Raw genomic sequence first — 16483 nt, 5'->3', positions numbered from 1 at the left:
CAGGGTGCATGGCACAGAAGAGAATGCGGTAGATGCAGAAGGGCCCCCAATTAGCAAACATCCTTCATACTCACCACTAGGAAAAGAAAGAAAATTTAGAAAATAGCATAAAGTGTCATGGGGGTGGGGGGTTGGTTGCTGTGGGATTTCCAATCAGCCACTCTGCAGAATTTTTTTGGCAGATGAAAGTATTCAGCTAGACTAACTTCGCTGACAACATTCAGCATGTGTGACTATCCCCAGAAAGTAACTAAATAAATAGGAGAAAGAGCTCCCCCCTGCAGCTGGATACCCAAGGGACATTTCCAAAACTACCAACAGAGCATTGTCTGTGTTTCAGTAACCGTTGTGAAAGACAACAAAGGAATTCATGTGAAATACAGGGGGCAGTTATGTACCAAAGGGTGGGGTGTGAATCTTGTTAATGCCACAGGAAAGATGAGGTCCTTCCACTCAGTGAACAGGGGTCACATCTGCTTCAGCTCCGGATGGAATTATTACAGGAGTGCCACATAACTAGACAATAGTGTGTTCCACCCTGTTCTTTGGGGGAGGTTTAAGGCAAGACTGCATTTGGATCTAATATCTTCGTTCGGAAATCCCCCTTAGCAGAGCTTGTATCGTAGTTTGGGTTTCCCCAGAGGCAGATCCTGAGACAAAGATTCAAGGACAGGTAATTTATTTGGAAGACAAAAGACACATCGATAGGGAAGAGGAAAGTGAGGAAGGGAAGGGAGAGCAGCCAAAATGAAGCAAGTCATCAAGACAGCTACTACCACAGGCAACAGGAGCTTAACCTCCCTGCCCCACCCTCCCAGTATAAAACATGTGTCTCAGAGTTATTCTACCTGAGGGACCAGGGAGCTGGGGTATTTATACACCACCTTCTCCCATGCACAGGTTGATGGCTCCTGGGCAGAAAGGAGAGAGAATTAATTCTCCAGCACTTCTAGCCTGCTCAACTTCAACAGCCAGGAAAAAAACAAACTCATGCAAAAAGATGAAGACGGTAGCAGCTAGAAGTTGGGCAGATGAAGTCGGACAAATGATAAAATCTGAGGCTCACAAACAGCAACTGCTACTCCCTAGGTGCAAGTAGTTTATTTGGGAAACAACCTCAGGAAGAATAATGAGGAAGTGGGAAATGAGACAGGGAAGGGAGGACCAGAATAAAGGGTGTGTCAATGAGTTGTTTACCTTTATGGGCAACTAGGGCTCAATCTCAGTGAGGACCTCTGGAAGATGATGTAGAGTACACTTCACAGGTGTCCTGTGAGGGGCTGAGGAAGCTGGGACATTTATCCACCATGCCCATCTCTCAATGGTGGAAGGCGCTGCCTGGGGCTATCAACTCCCAGGCACTTCCCTTGTGACCTGCTGTGTACACGCTAAACACACGGGCCCTGGACAGTGATGCAGATGCCATAGGTGTGTACAGAACTGTCCACCAAGCTTCAGGCAGTCCTCCAGGGTGGGCTGAAGAGGATGACCGAGGGCACCAACACTGGCCTGGAAACTCAAGAGAAGGAGGAAACAGAGAAGAAGGTAAAAAACCAACATTTACAAAGTGCAGGGCACTGACATCCATTAGCACATTTCATCTTGTTCTATAATTCCCATTTTACAGATGAGGGAATGTGACTTGCTCTGGGTAATGTGGCAGTTAAGTGGCAGTGCTAGAAATCCAGCTCACATTTACCCTACAAAGACAATGTTTCCCCCCCACCCCGCCCCCATACATTCCTTTCTTCCCAAATGATGTTTAGAAAGTCATCAAGACTGAAGTCAAGAGAAGCCTCCTGGTGTCCTCAAATTTTAAAGATGCTTTATGAAAGATAGTTTTCATTTGCACTTTTCATTCATTCAACATATTTATTAAGCAACTACTACATGGTGAGAACAAAACATACACAATCCTTGCCCCTTAGGGTTTATATCACAGGAGGGAAAAGAGACATTAAACAGCTAAATACACATATGGGAAGCAATGGAAGTATGCATCTTAGAGTGGGTAAGTGATGTGGAAGGGAAGGCCACTGACAAAGGGAAATTAACTTGATCACAGCTGTGATGCAGTTTCTCAACCTCATCCTGACTGCGCAGGATTGTTTTGTTGTTGGGGACTGTCCTGTGCTCTGTAGGTTGCTTAATCTTATAGAACTGGATCCTAAATAGGGTAAATCTTACTGTAGATAGATTGTATTAATTAAAAAAGTAAAAATAAAATTATTTCAGAAGACTCTACAATAGGACTATCAGTTGGGCGTTTGCGGGGAAATCAAGCTTCGTGAGAACTCTGAAGCAGATCTTGACTCCAGCGGGGACTGTGTGAGAGGGAGTGAGAATCCAGGACCGTTCGGACCAACTCATGTGTAAGCAACTGGGAGATCTTTATGGGAATGCAGACGTTTGGTGTTGGATGTGAGGAATGACTGTTTTCCATAGATTAAGAAAAAAAAAAAGATTGTTCCAAACAGATCAGTGCAAAAGCCGTCTGGGGGGACGCTACTGGACTTCACACCGATCCATGTGAGCTTAGCCCATGGATCGACCAACCTTGCTGAAAGAGGGGGAAACTCCGCTGAGCAGAAAAGAATCTTGTTTGCATAAACTCTTGGCTATCTTCAGATTATAGACTCCTTCAGGGCCCGTTTCAGAGCTTCTTTAGATGTCATTAAAACTTCATCTCTGGGGCTTCCCTGCTGGCGCAGTGGTTAAGAATCTGCCTGCCGATGCAGGGGACACGGGTTCGAGCCCTGGTCCGGGAAGATCCCACATGCCGCGGAGCAACTAAGCCCGTGCGCCACAGCTACTGAGCCTGCGCTCTAGAGTCCATGCTCTGCAACAAGAGAAGCCACCGCAATGAGAAGCCTGTGCACCTCAGTGAAGAGTAGCCCCCGCTCTCCACAACTAGAGAAAGCCTGCGTGCAGCAACGAAGTCCCAATGCAGCCAAAAATAAATAAATAAAGTAAAATAAATAAAAAAGACAACATTAAAAAGAAAACAAAGCATCTCAGAGGCAGGAGATTGACATAGCAGTTAAGATTTAGGCAACTTCAAAATTACATCTGATCCATCTAAACCCCAAAATGAATTGGGATTTCATCTTTTTAAATGAGACACTTCAGTGCCAATAACAACAAAAACAAATGAGTCAATGGCCCATGCAATTTCAAAACTGTGGTTTTCATCTTATGGCTGGTGGGGACTTCCAGAGAAGTCACAATGTTAATACAGGAACAAACAATGAAAAAAAAGATGGCAACACGACAAAGGCTTAGACCAACGTCTCTATGTTTACACAAGTCCAAATAAATCCTATACTAGCGGTATTTGTACGTATACCCATAAATGGGTATAAATGGGTATAAAAGTATACCCATAAATGGCAGGGCCAGCATATGTCCCTGGCTCTGCCATTTAGCAGCTCTGTGGCCTGAGGAAGTCCCTTCGTCCCTCTGAGTAACAGCTTTCTCATTTCTAAAATGCAGATGGTACCAGGACCTGCCTCATAGGGTTGTTGTGAGATATTAAATAAGATACTGTGTGTTAAATGCTAAATAAGATGAGGTATTAGTTTCCTAGGGCTAGTGTAGCAAATGATCACAAACTTCGTGGCTTAGAGCAACACAAAGTTATTATCTTATAGTTTTGAGGTCAGAAGTCCAAAAAAATGGGTCTGGTGGAGCTAAAAGCCAGGTGTGGGCAGAGCTGCATTCCTTGTAGAAGCTCCAGGGGAGAATTTGTTTCCTTGCCTTTCTCAGCTTCTAGAGGGCTGCCAAATTCCTCGGATTGTGGCACATCCTCCACCTTCAAAGCAAACAGCATGGCCTCCTCTGCTCACTCCCTGGGATGCTGATTCCTTAGTCACATCACCTTCTCTGACTTTGACCCACTGGCCTCCCTTTTATAAGGACCCTTGTGGTTACAGTGAGCCCATTGAGATAATCCAGGATAACCTCCCCATCTCAAGATCCTTAACCTAATCACACCTGCAAAGTCCCTTTTGCCACATAAAGTAACACATTTACAAGTTCAGGGGATTAAGGCATAGACATCTTTGGGGGGACCGTTATTCTGTCTACTCTAAGTGGCTGTTAATAGCATTGTTAGTATAGTTTTCTGGTTACAAAAACTCTATGGCAATGTAGAATAACGATGATGACATATTGGAAAAAGGAAAAAAAGATGCTCTCAAGCTGCCGTATGAAAATCTTCCGTAGGAAAGAAGGCTGGGAGGATACACGCTCAAATGCTTACAGTCACTGTGATCGGAGTTACATCGGTGTAACTAGGGCTGGTGTTTCTTTTCTCCATTTTTGGCGAAACTTTTACATGACTTTTATAACAAAGTATTTTAATGAAAATGTTAGTAAATGAAAATTGAAATATCTTTATTATATACACACATTATTTTTATATATTGTTCTGGCTATCAATTGCTGCATGACAAACCACCTCCAAATTTAGTGGCTTAAAAACAACAGTTTATTATTCTCACTCACATGTTCTGTGGGTTGACTGGACTCAGATATGAGGTTCTCACTTGGGTTCTCTCGTGCCGTTGCAAGCAGATGGCTACTGGGGTTGACGTCATCTTGACTTGGGCTGGACATCCAAGATGGCATCTCAGTGCTCTCCCACTGGAGCAGCCCAGACTTCTTCCGTGGTGGCTCAGGGCTGCATGTGGCAGGAAGCCCAGAACTAGCCCAGCATCGCTTTCACCATGCTCTACTAGTCACAACAGGCACAAGGTCTAAGCCAGATCAGATTCAAGGGTGTGGAATAGTAGACGCCATAACTCGAGGAAGGAATGAATGACCACCATCTTTGAAGTCAAGTTAACGTGTATCATACGCTTTCTCTCCCCACTCCTTCCCCATATCATCCCAGGATGTTGCATGCTTTTCCCCTTCCCTATTTCATTCTGGGATGTCTCCCTCTTCTTCTTTGAGGGGATTGTTACTGCAAAAGCACATCACAGTTTTGTGGGTTTCCAGTTAAGACATGAAACTCGTCCCCTCCAGCAGCATAAAGGGCTTAAGCTTCTTTGAGAAGTTGAGGTGGGCTTTTTTGTTTTGTTCTGCTTGTTTAACATCCCTTCCCACTTCCTGTGCCAGGATCTTTCTGTGGGGGAACTACTGGTCAACCACGGTGCCTTACACTCAATTAGCCTATGAGTGGGCAAGTGAACCAGGCCAAGCCAAACAAACCCTCTCTGAAATTTGAATCTCCAACAGAGTAACAGATTCTGAAAAAGTTTGCAGTGGACACTGTAGGTGACTCCCCACCAACTATTACACCCCAAGTGCAGGGAGGGCCTGATTAGTCTAAGCCAGGGTTTTTCAACCTCTGTACTGTTGATGTTTCAGAACAGATAATTTTCTGTAGTGTGTGAAGCAGGGAGGCGTCATCCTGGGCATTGTAGGACATTTAGCTGCATCTCTAATTTCTACCCATGAGATGCCACTGACACCACCAAATGTCTGCCAGCATTGCCAAATGTCCTCCAAATGGGGGCCAAGGTCACCCCCTATGCCTCTTGCTGAGGACTGGTTCAGGGGTGAACAGGCCAAGCCAGTTTAGCCAGTGAGACACCAGGATAGATTTCCTGGGGACTTCTGGCGGCAACACTTCCTTACTCTTAAGAGAGAGCCAGGGAAAGCCACTTTCTCTCTTTCTTCCCTACTGGATGTTAACAATTTTATAGCCTGCTTACTACTGGCCGCCACTTTGCAGCCACAGAGGGAACCAGCTTTCAGTTGAAGCCAACGGGTGGATAGTAGAGGGAGGAGAGAGAAAACCTGTGTTCTCAGTTACATTCTTGAACCCCTGAGTAAACCAACTTCAGAGTTGCCCAACCTACCAACTCCCTTACTGCTTAAGCCAGTCTGAGTCGTTGTTCTCTATTACTTGCAGCCAAAGCATCCTTAGTGACAGGTCATCAGAGCTGAAGAAGACACTCGCCAGTTTATGCAACCAAGACCACCCCAGGGCATCCTGTTCTCAAGCCTTTTCAAACTTGCTTTTGGCATTTCTTTCTCCATGTCTATAAAGTACCTTACATCCTTCTCACTAACTCCTCTCCTGTTCTTGTGGGCCAGTTTCTTGATTTGCAGCGGGAGAATTCTGGTTCAGGGGTGAACAGGCCAATAGAATAGAATCCTATTACCTCAGTTGACTAATTCAGCCCCATAAAAACCAACATTCCCAGCCGCCATACCACTCCCACGGGGCTACCTTAGAACCTGTTTGCTGAGCATCACTGACCCAGCTGGTATTTCGCAAAGTGCTGCTTATGAGACCCGCAGAAAGACTGAGCCTCGTGTGAACAGGTCGATAAGAAAATCAATACAGAAAACATTCCAGTAAGTTCTAAAGACAGCACCACATGGACGGGGTGGTCATGCCAAGGGCAGCCCAGTGGGGTCACCCCAGTACATCCTGAAGACTGCCGGATCTAGCAGGAGATGAGAAGTAGGTAAAAGGGCAAAGAGAAGAGCAGGATTCCCTGCTTAGAGGGGCCCTGGCCCCACCACCAAGTGGATCTGTGACCCCAAAGAAGCTGCTTCCCCCTCCAAGCCTCAGCTGCCTCATCTATCAAATGAGCATGATCCGTACTAACTTCTCAGGGCTGATGTGTGCTTTACCTGAGAGGCACACCTAACCGGTTTAGGGATACGTCTCAACTAGTTGAGGTGTAACTATGAAATCATTTTATTTTTATAATAACTACTACCAAATATCCTCTGTTGAAACCCCCCCTTTTCCCTCTGGGTAATAATAAACATACGAGAGTAGAGGTAGTATTCACGGTAAGAGAGCCCCCGACCGTGGGCCAGGCACTGCTCTTGCAGACACCAATTCACCAGGTCCTCACAATGACCTTGTGAGGTAGGAACCTGTGTTAGCCCCACATTCCAGAAGCAGAGAAACAAGAAGTGCGGTCATTTGTCCAAAGTCATGCAGCTCTTAAGGGCTGGGCTCCCTCAACCCACCTCTCTCCAATTCCGTAATTTTTCAGGCTCTTTTAGTTACCAAAACCATCTCCTTTTCAATCCTGAAAACTCAAAACTTCCAACGCTGAGGCAAGGCTTCGAGTGCAAGCAAGCGATTTGAGAGGAGGTCTTAGGGGGCACCGGCCCAGGAGTGGGGGAAGGAGACAGGAACAGGGAGGGGCGGGTTGCCACCAAGGGCACGTGGGACTCTGCCCCGCTGGGGACTTCCGAGAGCCCGTGGAGAACGTGCCCCTGTGTTGCCCGCCCCGAGGAGCAAGGAGTTGAGCTGCTTAGCTGCCAGTTGTCCTTGGTCGAGGGCTGTTTCTAAAGGCATGCGCTCCCGGCCAGCCCCCGAGGGGCGCTGAGCCCACTCCAGTGGCCGGAGAAAGCTTTGCGCCAGAAAGCTGCGCTGTGAACACCGAGGGCTGAGGGCATGTGCGGGCCATCAGCATGGTGGGGGAACGCCTGTCCCCAGAACGCTCGTTCTGCGGGGACAAGCGGCTCTGATCTGCCTCAGCTCGAGTGTTACTTAGAGCCCAAAGCATTCCCATCTGATACGGGAAGAGCAAGGGAAGCTGGAGAGTAGACAGAAGTGAAAATTTAGAGCAAGAAGAGACAAGTCGTAAGCAGAGTTTGAGGAAAAGGTATTCAGATTTCTCAGAAAGTGTTGCGGAGCTGAGGGGACTGGGTTTCCTACTGCATCATGAGATGGGAATTAGATCACGCTGAGTGGTTATTAAATGGCGGCGGGGTATGACCCTGTCTGGAGGGTGAAGAACCTGGAAACATCTAAGTCTGAGAAAGAGAGAATGAGACCTGGAGCGAGCGAGCGAGAGGGGAGAGAGAGAGAGAGAGATGAGAGGGGCTGAGGGAAAGGGGAAGATGGAGGTAGAGGTGAAGACATGGGGACACACCAAAGAACTGTGGAAATCCACATACCAAAATGTCACCACCGTAAGTGGTGAGACTAAAACACTAAGTTTCCTGTCTTTCATATGTGCTTTTCAAGATTTCTTCATTAAACATGTATTACTTTTGAGATTAGAAAAAGAATTGAGAATAAAAAGGTCCCACCTCCAGTGCTAGAATTTACACGTCTTGGTGGAGAGAATGTCCACCTTGAATCCTTTCTCTCTTTAGTTCTTCCATGCTTCTGGAATTTGATTTAAATACAAACACAGTTTCTTCTCTCCCTTCTTCCTTCTTCCTTTTTTTTTTTTTTTTGGAGACAATCTGGGTCAGAGTCAGCTCATTGCTGAACCAGAGCTAAGGCACCAGAGCTAAGGCTGACAGTGGGTGGATTAAAGGAAATTTAAGGAGAGAAGGATTAGACACACTGCTTTGGAATTGAGAATTGGATTAACTTCTTCTTCTTCCTGGCTCTACCTCTGCAAGAACTGTCTTGTCCTAGAGTAGTGTAGGAGAGCAGTGGGGAGGAAAATTGGCTCTGTTTAGGAAGGTGATAAAACCGGGCTTAGATGATTCATTCTTTCATATATTCATTCAACAAGCATTCGGGGAGCACCTCCTCTTGCCCAGCCCATAGCTACCCTAGGGATATACCAAGATGAATACTACCCAGTCCATGCCTGAGAGGAGCTCCCGGTCAGCTGAGAGAGACACACATCCGGACTGATAAGACCAATACAAGAGGATCAATCCATGCCCAAATAGAGTTTTGTACAAAGGCTGAAGTTCTGCTTTTACCCCACCCAGATACAGATCTTGGTTCTGAAATGAAGAAGTAAGAAGGGACAAGGGAGATTCTTATTTAGAAGAAAAGTGGTGACAAGTTGAGGCAGGTGGTTTCCAAATGATCTTGACTTCCAGAGCAACCAGGGCTCAGCGGAAGGAATGAGGCTAAACTTGAGACCCATAGGGCTGAAGGAAAGTAGAAACAGAAGGCAAAGACAGTGTAGCGGTTAGCATGCTTTTGACTGCAAGTAATAAAAAAGCCAACCCAAAGTGGCTTCAACAATAAAACTAAAAAGCTTATGATCTTTACAAAGAAGTTCAGAGCTAGGTGGTTCCAGGGACCGTTCAGTAACTCAGTGACTTTGCCAAGGGCTCGGGGGCTCGCTCTCTCTGCTCCACCAGCCTTAGCTTGTTGAGGAAGAGGCACAATTCCTTCCACGTGTCTCTTACAAGAGGGAGAAACCTTTCCCAGAAGCTCCCGGGAAGACTTTGCCTCACATCCCATTAGCTGGGATCGAGTAATATGTCCGTGCTCAAACTGCAAAGGTGGCTTGGAAAAGGAATAGCTCACTTTTTCAGCCTCTGTTATAATGGGTGGGCTCTGTCAGCCAAGAAGAAGGGGGGGTGGCGATGATTGGTAGATAGGCAACCAAAAGTATCTGCCTCAGAAGGGAATTAACAGTCTCTGGGCACTGTTTCTAACCCCAGCTGTCCCCAAAATTTCCAGCTTCCCCTTTAATATCTAACTAACAGTCAGACCCCATGACTCTAACAGGACCACACTTTTATCAGGTTCTTTCTGCAGGATATTACTCAGAATCTCTGGGGGATGTTCACATGTCCCATGGACCATCCCTGTCGCTGCTTGGCAACCACAGTGAGCTGCCTCTCCCAGGACTTCTACTGCCCTTGTCTGCCTTGTCTCTTAACTGCCTACATCAGGATGCTGCTCCTGTCCCCAGTGCCATCTTAATCTGGAGGCGGTACACAGCCCTCTTCCTTATCAGCCTCCTAAAACATGTCTGGGTTAATTATAGAATATAGATTCAATTACTGTAACTCCCATGAACAGTGGCTTAAACAAAGCAGAAGCTTATTTTTAACAACAAAAATGATGTCTGTAAGCAACCAGGATGACTAGACCTGTGCATATCAGCTGAAAATCAGCCCCCTTTATGTCTCTCTCATGGAACAGTCTGTGTGTGATCAGTCTAGGGGTGATGGGGCAGGCTCCTTCTGTCTTGTTCTCTTCCATCCCTTGTATGTTGCCCTTGTCTGCACAGTCCAAGTTGGAACCCACTATATCTACGTTCCAGGCAGCGGGATGGAGTAAAAAGCAAAAGAAAGAACTTTTCCTGTCCCTCTGCCCAGCACCCCCTGGGCCTTTGAGGGCATGATTTAGAAGCGGACCACATCACTTCTACCCACATCCTATTGGCCAGCATGTAGTCACATGGCATAGTTAGCTTCAAGGGAACCTGGGAAATGTAGTCTTTAGCTGGGCAGCCATGGCCCAGGTACAATCCTATTTCTATGAAAGAAGAGGAGAATTGATATTGGGGACAATTAGTATCTGGGTAATACCAAACCTAAGATGAGCTTGCAGCAGGGAACAACATTTTATTGAAGACTTGAGGATAACAGATGGGAATTACAATGCAGAAAAGGAAAACACAAAAGGAAATTGAAAGCAGATAGTTTCTAGAGGCCATGTACCTGCATCCTGCTTTCCCTCATGCCGGTCTCCGTCCTCCTTTCTCTCCAGCCAGTTGTGGGAGCCAGTCTCCCTCCCACGGAGGGGGGCCTCCTGACCCTTTGTCTAGAATCCAGAGCCTTTCTCTTCCTCGCCTACCCCACATGTGGGCAGTGGAAATGTCCAGGTCCTTCAGAGGAAAGCTCCACCCCCTGTGTGCCTCCCCGTGGCCCAGGTGAGGACAGCTTAAGCGTTGTGAGCACATTCCCCCAAGCCCAGGTCCCTCTGCTTTCAGTCACTCTAAGTGTGGGTCCTCTCCACAGGCCTCCCTCCAGCACAGCAAAGGAAAAGTACAGGCCAGCCCCTCCCTCTCTGCACGGTCAGTTTTCAAATGGAAGACCATTTCCATCTTCAAATACAAAAACTACCGGAGCAAATATTTGATCCAAAAGACACACCTCTCTCCCAAGGACTCCAGGAACACTTTTATCTAAATGAAAGCTTAGAAGTTAATTCCTTTTCTCTAAAAGGGCTGCCATATTGCTACAGAGCCACTCAACTCATAGACATTATGTCAACACTGCTGGTGACAATGGACAAATTACATAACCACTCTGCTTCCTCACCTGTCAAATAAGGTTAATAACAGACCCTTTCACGGGGTTCTTGGGAAGATCTAGAGGGATGAAGGTAAAGTGCTAGCTTAGCACAGAGCTTGGCCCATAATTAACACCCAATATACACATAGCAATTATAATTACTATTACTAAACAATAATAAACAACTCAACATGGAGAATCTGTATCTGAATAATGTCACTGTTTTAACACTTCCCCCAAGAGTAGTACTTCCTCCCAGAATAAAGGGGGGAAACCATTTCCAGCTTCAAAGATAGAAACTGCTTCTAACCCACTTCAAGAATTTGAAAATCTAGACTCACTTCCAGGACTGGCTACATAATTTGCAAGGCCCAGTGTAAAATGAACATGCAGGGTCACTGATTCCAAAATTATTAAGGATTTCAACATCATGACTGCAGATCATTAAACCAAGCGCAGGGCCCTTCTGAGCCCAGGCCCTGTGTAGCTGCACAGATTACAGACATACCCACAAAGCTGGCCCTGCTCACCTCCACCGGCATGACAGAAATTAGAGATGTAAAACAGGAGGTTGCAACATATACTATGAAAACATCTGTAGGCAGATCAGAGCCTGCTTTTTCTACTCAGCAACCTACACAACTGTAATAACAACAGCCTCATTTATGGAGTCCTTGCCCTGAACTAGAGACCAGGCTCAGACACCATCTTGTCTGACCATCACATCCCTGTCTTAATGTAAAAGATGGAAAACTGGCAATCAGAGAGGGTAAGTAACCTGTCCAAGGGCACAGAAGCCCAAGTCTGCCGGATTGCAGAACCTACGCCCAGAATCACGGTGTGTGCCACCAAGGTGTCCCCCCACCCCCTAAACTGGAGGGTGGAGGAAGCAGTGGCCTCTGGAAACCCTCCTTTGCTGAAAGCATGGGGCCAGGTCTAGTTTGCATCCTTGGGTCAAACTTGCCTGCTTGAAGTTTCCCTGCTTCAACCACCCCCTGCCTCTGACCCACCTTTCTCAGACCGCACGTGATTCCCCCTAGTTCCCCCTGAGCTCCTCCCACCCCTGGGCACTCACTCTTGGAGGAGAGGCAGCTCCAGATTAGATTTATGTATTTATAATGGCTTGGAGTAAAGTCTGAAATATTTTCTGGGAGTGGAGGGGTGGGAGAGTCTTCACAAGGATGGGGAAAGGCCCAGTGAGGATGTGAGTGAGGGGCTTCTGGGCTGCTAACCTTCCTATGACTTCTCACAGTGCAGAACTCACATGTCTTCATAGAATTTCAGAACTAGAAGCAGCATCTAGAGCTAAACTGCTTTCAAATCCTGGCTCCACAATTTCTTAGCTGTGTGACCACAAGCAAGCAGAGAAACTTTCTGTGCCTCAGTTCAAATGGGGGATAATAATAGTAGTAGCTTCACCATGTTGCTGTAAGTGATAATTATTACCACGATTATTATGTCTTCATTGTTATTATTTGTTTAGAGTTCATGGGAATTCTTGGAGAGACTGTGTAACATCACGGCTGAGAGCACAGATGCTGAAACCAGACTGCCTATTATCTAAATCCTACTTCCGTACTTAGAGCTGTGTGACCTTGGTTAAGAGTTTGACCTCTCTGGGCCTCAGTTTCTTTATTTGCCAGTATTTCCCTTGGACAAAGTGATTGGCTTAGAGATGGCATGTGAGACTCAACTGGACCAATGAACTTCAAGGCCAGGACTTGTGCTGGGACCACAGGGAAAAGAAGCACTTTTTCCATCAGGGTTGCTGAATTGGCAGGCTGTGAGCCTGGAGCTGCCAGGGCCATCCTGGTTACCTGGGGAGGAGAGTGAAGCTAACACAGAGGGAAGCACTAAGAGAGCAGGAGTAAGAGAGACTCACGATGACATTGTTTGAGCCCTTGGATGCAGCTGTGCCTGAAGCAAACCACTTTTGGACTTCCCAGTTTCATGAGCCAGTGAATTCCCTATTTTGTGAAAGCTACTTTCAGTTGGGTTTTTCTCACTGGAAAGCATTCAGTCTGACACTAGGAGGTTAAGCCACTTGCCCAAAGCCTGAAAGCTGGTAAGTAGCAGACCAGGGTTAGAAGATTCTAACCTGCTGCACCCAGACCAGCATTCTGTATTTGGGTGTTCATTGATTTCACCTCTTTACCCATTTTCTCATCTGCAAAATGGGACAACACCAGGCTTGCAGGACTTCTGGGAAATATAAACTGGGAGGTCAAACCTAGCGCTGTCTGTGGCTGGAGGCTGAAGCTCTGTGCATCCAGTTTCCAGAGCTGTGGGCCTGGGTTTTGCTCCTAGTCAGTTATTTCATCCCAGGGATGTCTTTGGCTGACCCCAAATCAGCCAACCAGTCAAGGCGCCCAAACTTCTTCAGGAGAGCAGCTGTGAATCTCAGAGGGAAGGGCCACTTCCTTTCCTGGCTATGTGTCCTCACTGGTAGACAGAGCAAGCTGGATGACCCTGAGGTCCCTGGAGGTCTGAGTCTATGAGGTAGAAAAAAGCCCTGTCATCTTGATTTCTGGAATCTTCCAAGGACTTGTGGCCCATCTGGGGATGACCTGTAGCTCAAGGAAGATGGCATTGAACCAAATCGACTTAATCTCTTTTCTTCATGAAGTTTACATTTAGTGGTAGAGATGGACGATAACACATAAAACAAACACATGACATAATACTACATGGTAACAGTAGGGAGAAAATATGTCCTCAAATGCCTGATAAGTTCTAAGAAGGAAAAAGGATACAGATTCACGGAACTGTTTATTAGGGGGCATCAGAAGGGGCCTCTCTGAGGAAGTGACATCTCATCAGAGACTACTAATTCTCTCTCTGAATTCCAAGCTCTTAACACTGGTCTGCCTCCCAGAAATAAGACCAGGCCGGATTTTTACCAGGAAGCTTGCTGACACTGCTAAGTTAGGAGTCGATGATCCATTGGAGGCTTGGTAAACAGCCATCCTTCTCTACTGACAACTCTTTTGGAAATTTTTAAAAGTTTAATGGGTCATTGATTTGCTCCATTAGCTAAATCTGTGAAGGAAAGGCCCAAGAAACCACCTGAGACCATTCCTCAGGCAGGCCTGCCAAGAAAAGGTTTTAGCTATCACGACACATGGTCATTTGTTTATTTTCTAACCAGTCATCACTAAAAGATTCCCAACCACCACCATCACAGCTCTGGGGGATGCCAAGGCTTGGCTGGTTCTAGGCCAGGACTTGGCAGAGAACTGGTAGAGTGTGACAGACGAAAGCCAAGCCTTAGAGAGTCACGGAAGATTCCAGCACCTCAAGTCCCTCCTCCCAACCCAATATCAGGGGCTTGGGACACAGACAAGAAGTCGAGGTCCGTACCCTCATGGAACACTATAGTGGGGGGCAGGAAAAGGAAACAAGCCGACAAATAAAGAGGGAGATTTTAGAGATGAGCACTGTGATGCAAAAAACAAGGTCACCGGTAGAAAGTGACTGGGGGCTATTTTAGAGACCGTGGTCAGAGACCTATCTGCAGAGGTAACATTTGGCCTGAGACTTGAAGGGTGACAAGATCTGCAGGAAGAGTGGTCCAGGCAGCAGGAACAGTTGGTGCAAAGGTCCTGAGGTAGAAACTCATTCAATGAATTAGAGGATTGGTCTAGAGTACAAGAAAAGGAGGAAGGTTGGGGAGGTGGGCCAGGGTTAGGACTTATTTGGGTTTCATTCTAAGAAGGATGGGAAACTATTGGAGGGTTTTACCTGCAAGAGTTTCATGATCCAAAAATTAAGAGCGCTCTCTGGCTGCTGCTATGTGAAGAACGGATATAATAGTGATTAGCTGATACCTGAAATTAGGGGTTTCATTCAGGACCAATATTGTGACAAAGTTTCACCCTCTGCCACTGTGGTAGGTTGAGTGGGGGACATATCTCAAAAAAGATATGTCCAAGTCCTAACCCACAGAACTTGGAATATAACCTTATTCAGAAAAAGGGTCTTTGCAGACATAATTAATTTAAGCATCTCAAAATGAGATCATCTTGGATTACCTGGCAATGCAAAATCCTCCTGGATTAGAGTGGGTCTTAGATCCAATGACAGGTATTCTTGAAAGAGTGAGGCCGAGGGAGATTAGACAGCTGGAAGAGGAGACAGAGGAGAAAAACCACATAAAGATGGACACAGAGACTGCATTTATGCTGCTGCAAGCTGAGAAACAATTGAAGTCACCAGGAGCTGGAAGAGGCAAGGAAGGATTCCCCCCTAGAGACTTCAGAGGGAGTGTGGCCCTGTCAACACATTGACTTCAGACGTCTGGCCTCCAGAACTGTTCAAAAATATATTTCTGTTGCTTGAAGCCACCACATTTGTGGTAATTTGTTACGGCCACCCTAGGTAACTAATACATCCACTAAATACACGTGGACTCTGCACGCACACACCCACCTCCACTCCTTCATCAAGATCCTGTGCATAGCACTGGTCCCACTCAAAGGCTGCTCCAGTCACTGGGTGGTACTCCCTGCAGGCATGAGGGCCACTTGGGCTCCAGATGGGCATTTGATTTATTTACTTACTTAGGTCAGCCCACAGTGAGAAGAATGAACCAGCCTTGTTCTGTCCCCCCCAACAAGGAGCTCTGAGTTCTGTGAGTTCCAGATAAACTAGCATTCAAAAAAACAAGGGCAGGAAGAGTACACGAACCTGGAGAGTCACTTAAATGGCTAAGACTTATATTAGGCAGATTCCAAGTGTGGGGTTCCCAAACTTTTCACCCGAAGGGGCATCTTTTGTTAATTTCCCCCTCCATGGAATACTCAATTTCTAAAGACATTGTCTATCAAACCAATTGCATTTATTCAACAAGGATTTACCTCCCATTTGCTATTATTTGAAGGTATATAATAATAGGGGCTCATATTTATTGATCCACTCACTAGACTAAAAGCATTATATATACTCTTTCAATCTTCACACCACCCTATGAGGTGGCTACTTTCATTATCTTCATTTTACAAAGGAGGGAACAGAGGCAGAGACGGGTTAGGTAATTTGCCCAAGGTTGCACAGCTAGTATTTAGTAGAGCTGGAATTTGGACTCAGGCAGCCTGTCTCCAAAGTGAGCACTCCCCTGAAGACTGGTTAGAATCCTGGCTTCCATACCAATGTGCAAAGGTACTCTGGACAAGTGATTTTGCCTCTCTGTGCCTCAGTTTCCTCATCTATAAAATGGGAATAATAAAGGTGCCTATATTGTAGGGTTGTTGTAGAGATTAAATGAGAAAATGTAGCTGGAATGCCAGGCACAGTGCCTGCCACAAGCACTCAAGGAATGAGCTGGAATTCAACACCGCTGCTCTGGGTAGGCTTGAGATGGGAAGAGTGAACAGAGATGATTCTGTCCTCTAGGGTCTCTGACCCCATGGAGTTCACAGTCTTCATATAATGTGCCCGACCCAAAAGTGAATGGCTTAAAGTACAACCTGCAGGAAAACCACCTGAACAGCCGTTCTCA

At 46.3% G+C, this 16483-nt stretch overlaps 1 long non-coding RNA gene across 1 annotated transcript; it reads right to left on the bottom strand.

Annotated features, from left to right (window-relative positions):
- Positions 1 to 1044: 1044 nt before the first annotated feature.
- On the bottom strand, positions 1045 to 15086 carry LOC136792611 (uncharacterized). The gene is made up of 3 exons (XR_010836634.1): positions 15018 to 15086; positions 4507 to 4681; positions 1045 to 1509 (listed from the first exon to the last, which is right to left on the bottom strand). It is a non-coding gene; the product is annotated as an uncharacterized lncRNA (long non-coding RNA).
- Positions 15087 to 16483: the final 1397 nt, after the last annotated feature.

This window comes from Kogia breviceps, chromosome 14 (assembly GCF_026419965.1).
Source record: "Kogia breviceps isolate mKogBre1 chromosome 14, mKogBre1 haplotype 1, whole genome shotgun sequence".
Lineage (NCBI taxonomy): Eukaryota > Metazoa > Chordata > Mammalia > Artiodactyla > Physeteridae > Kogia > Kogia breviceps.
This window is presented reverse-complemented; position numbering and strand designations above follow the sequence as displayed.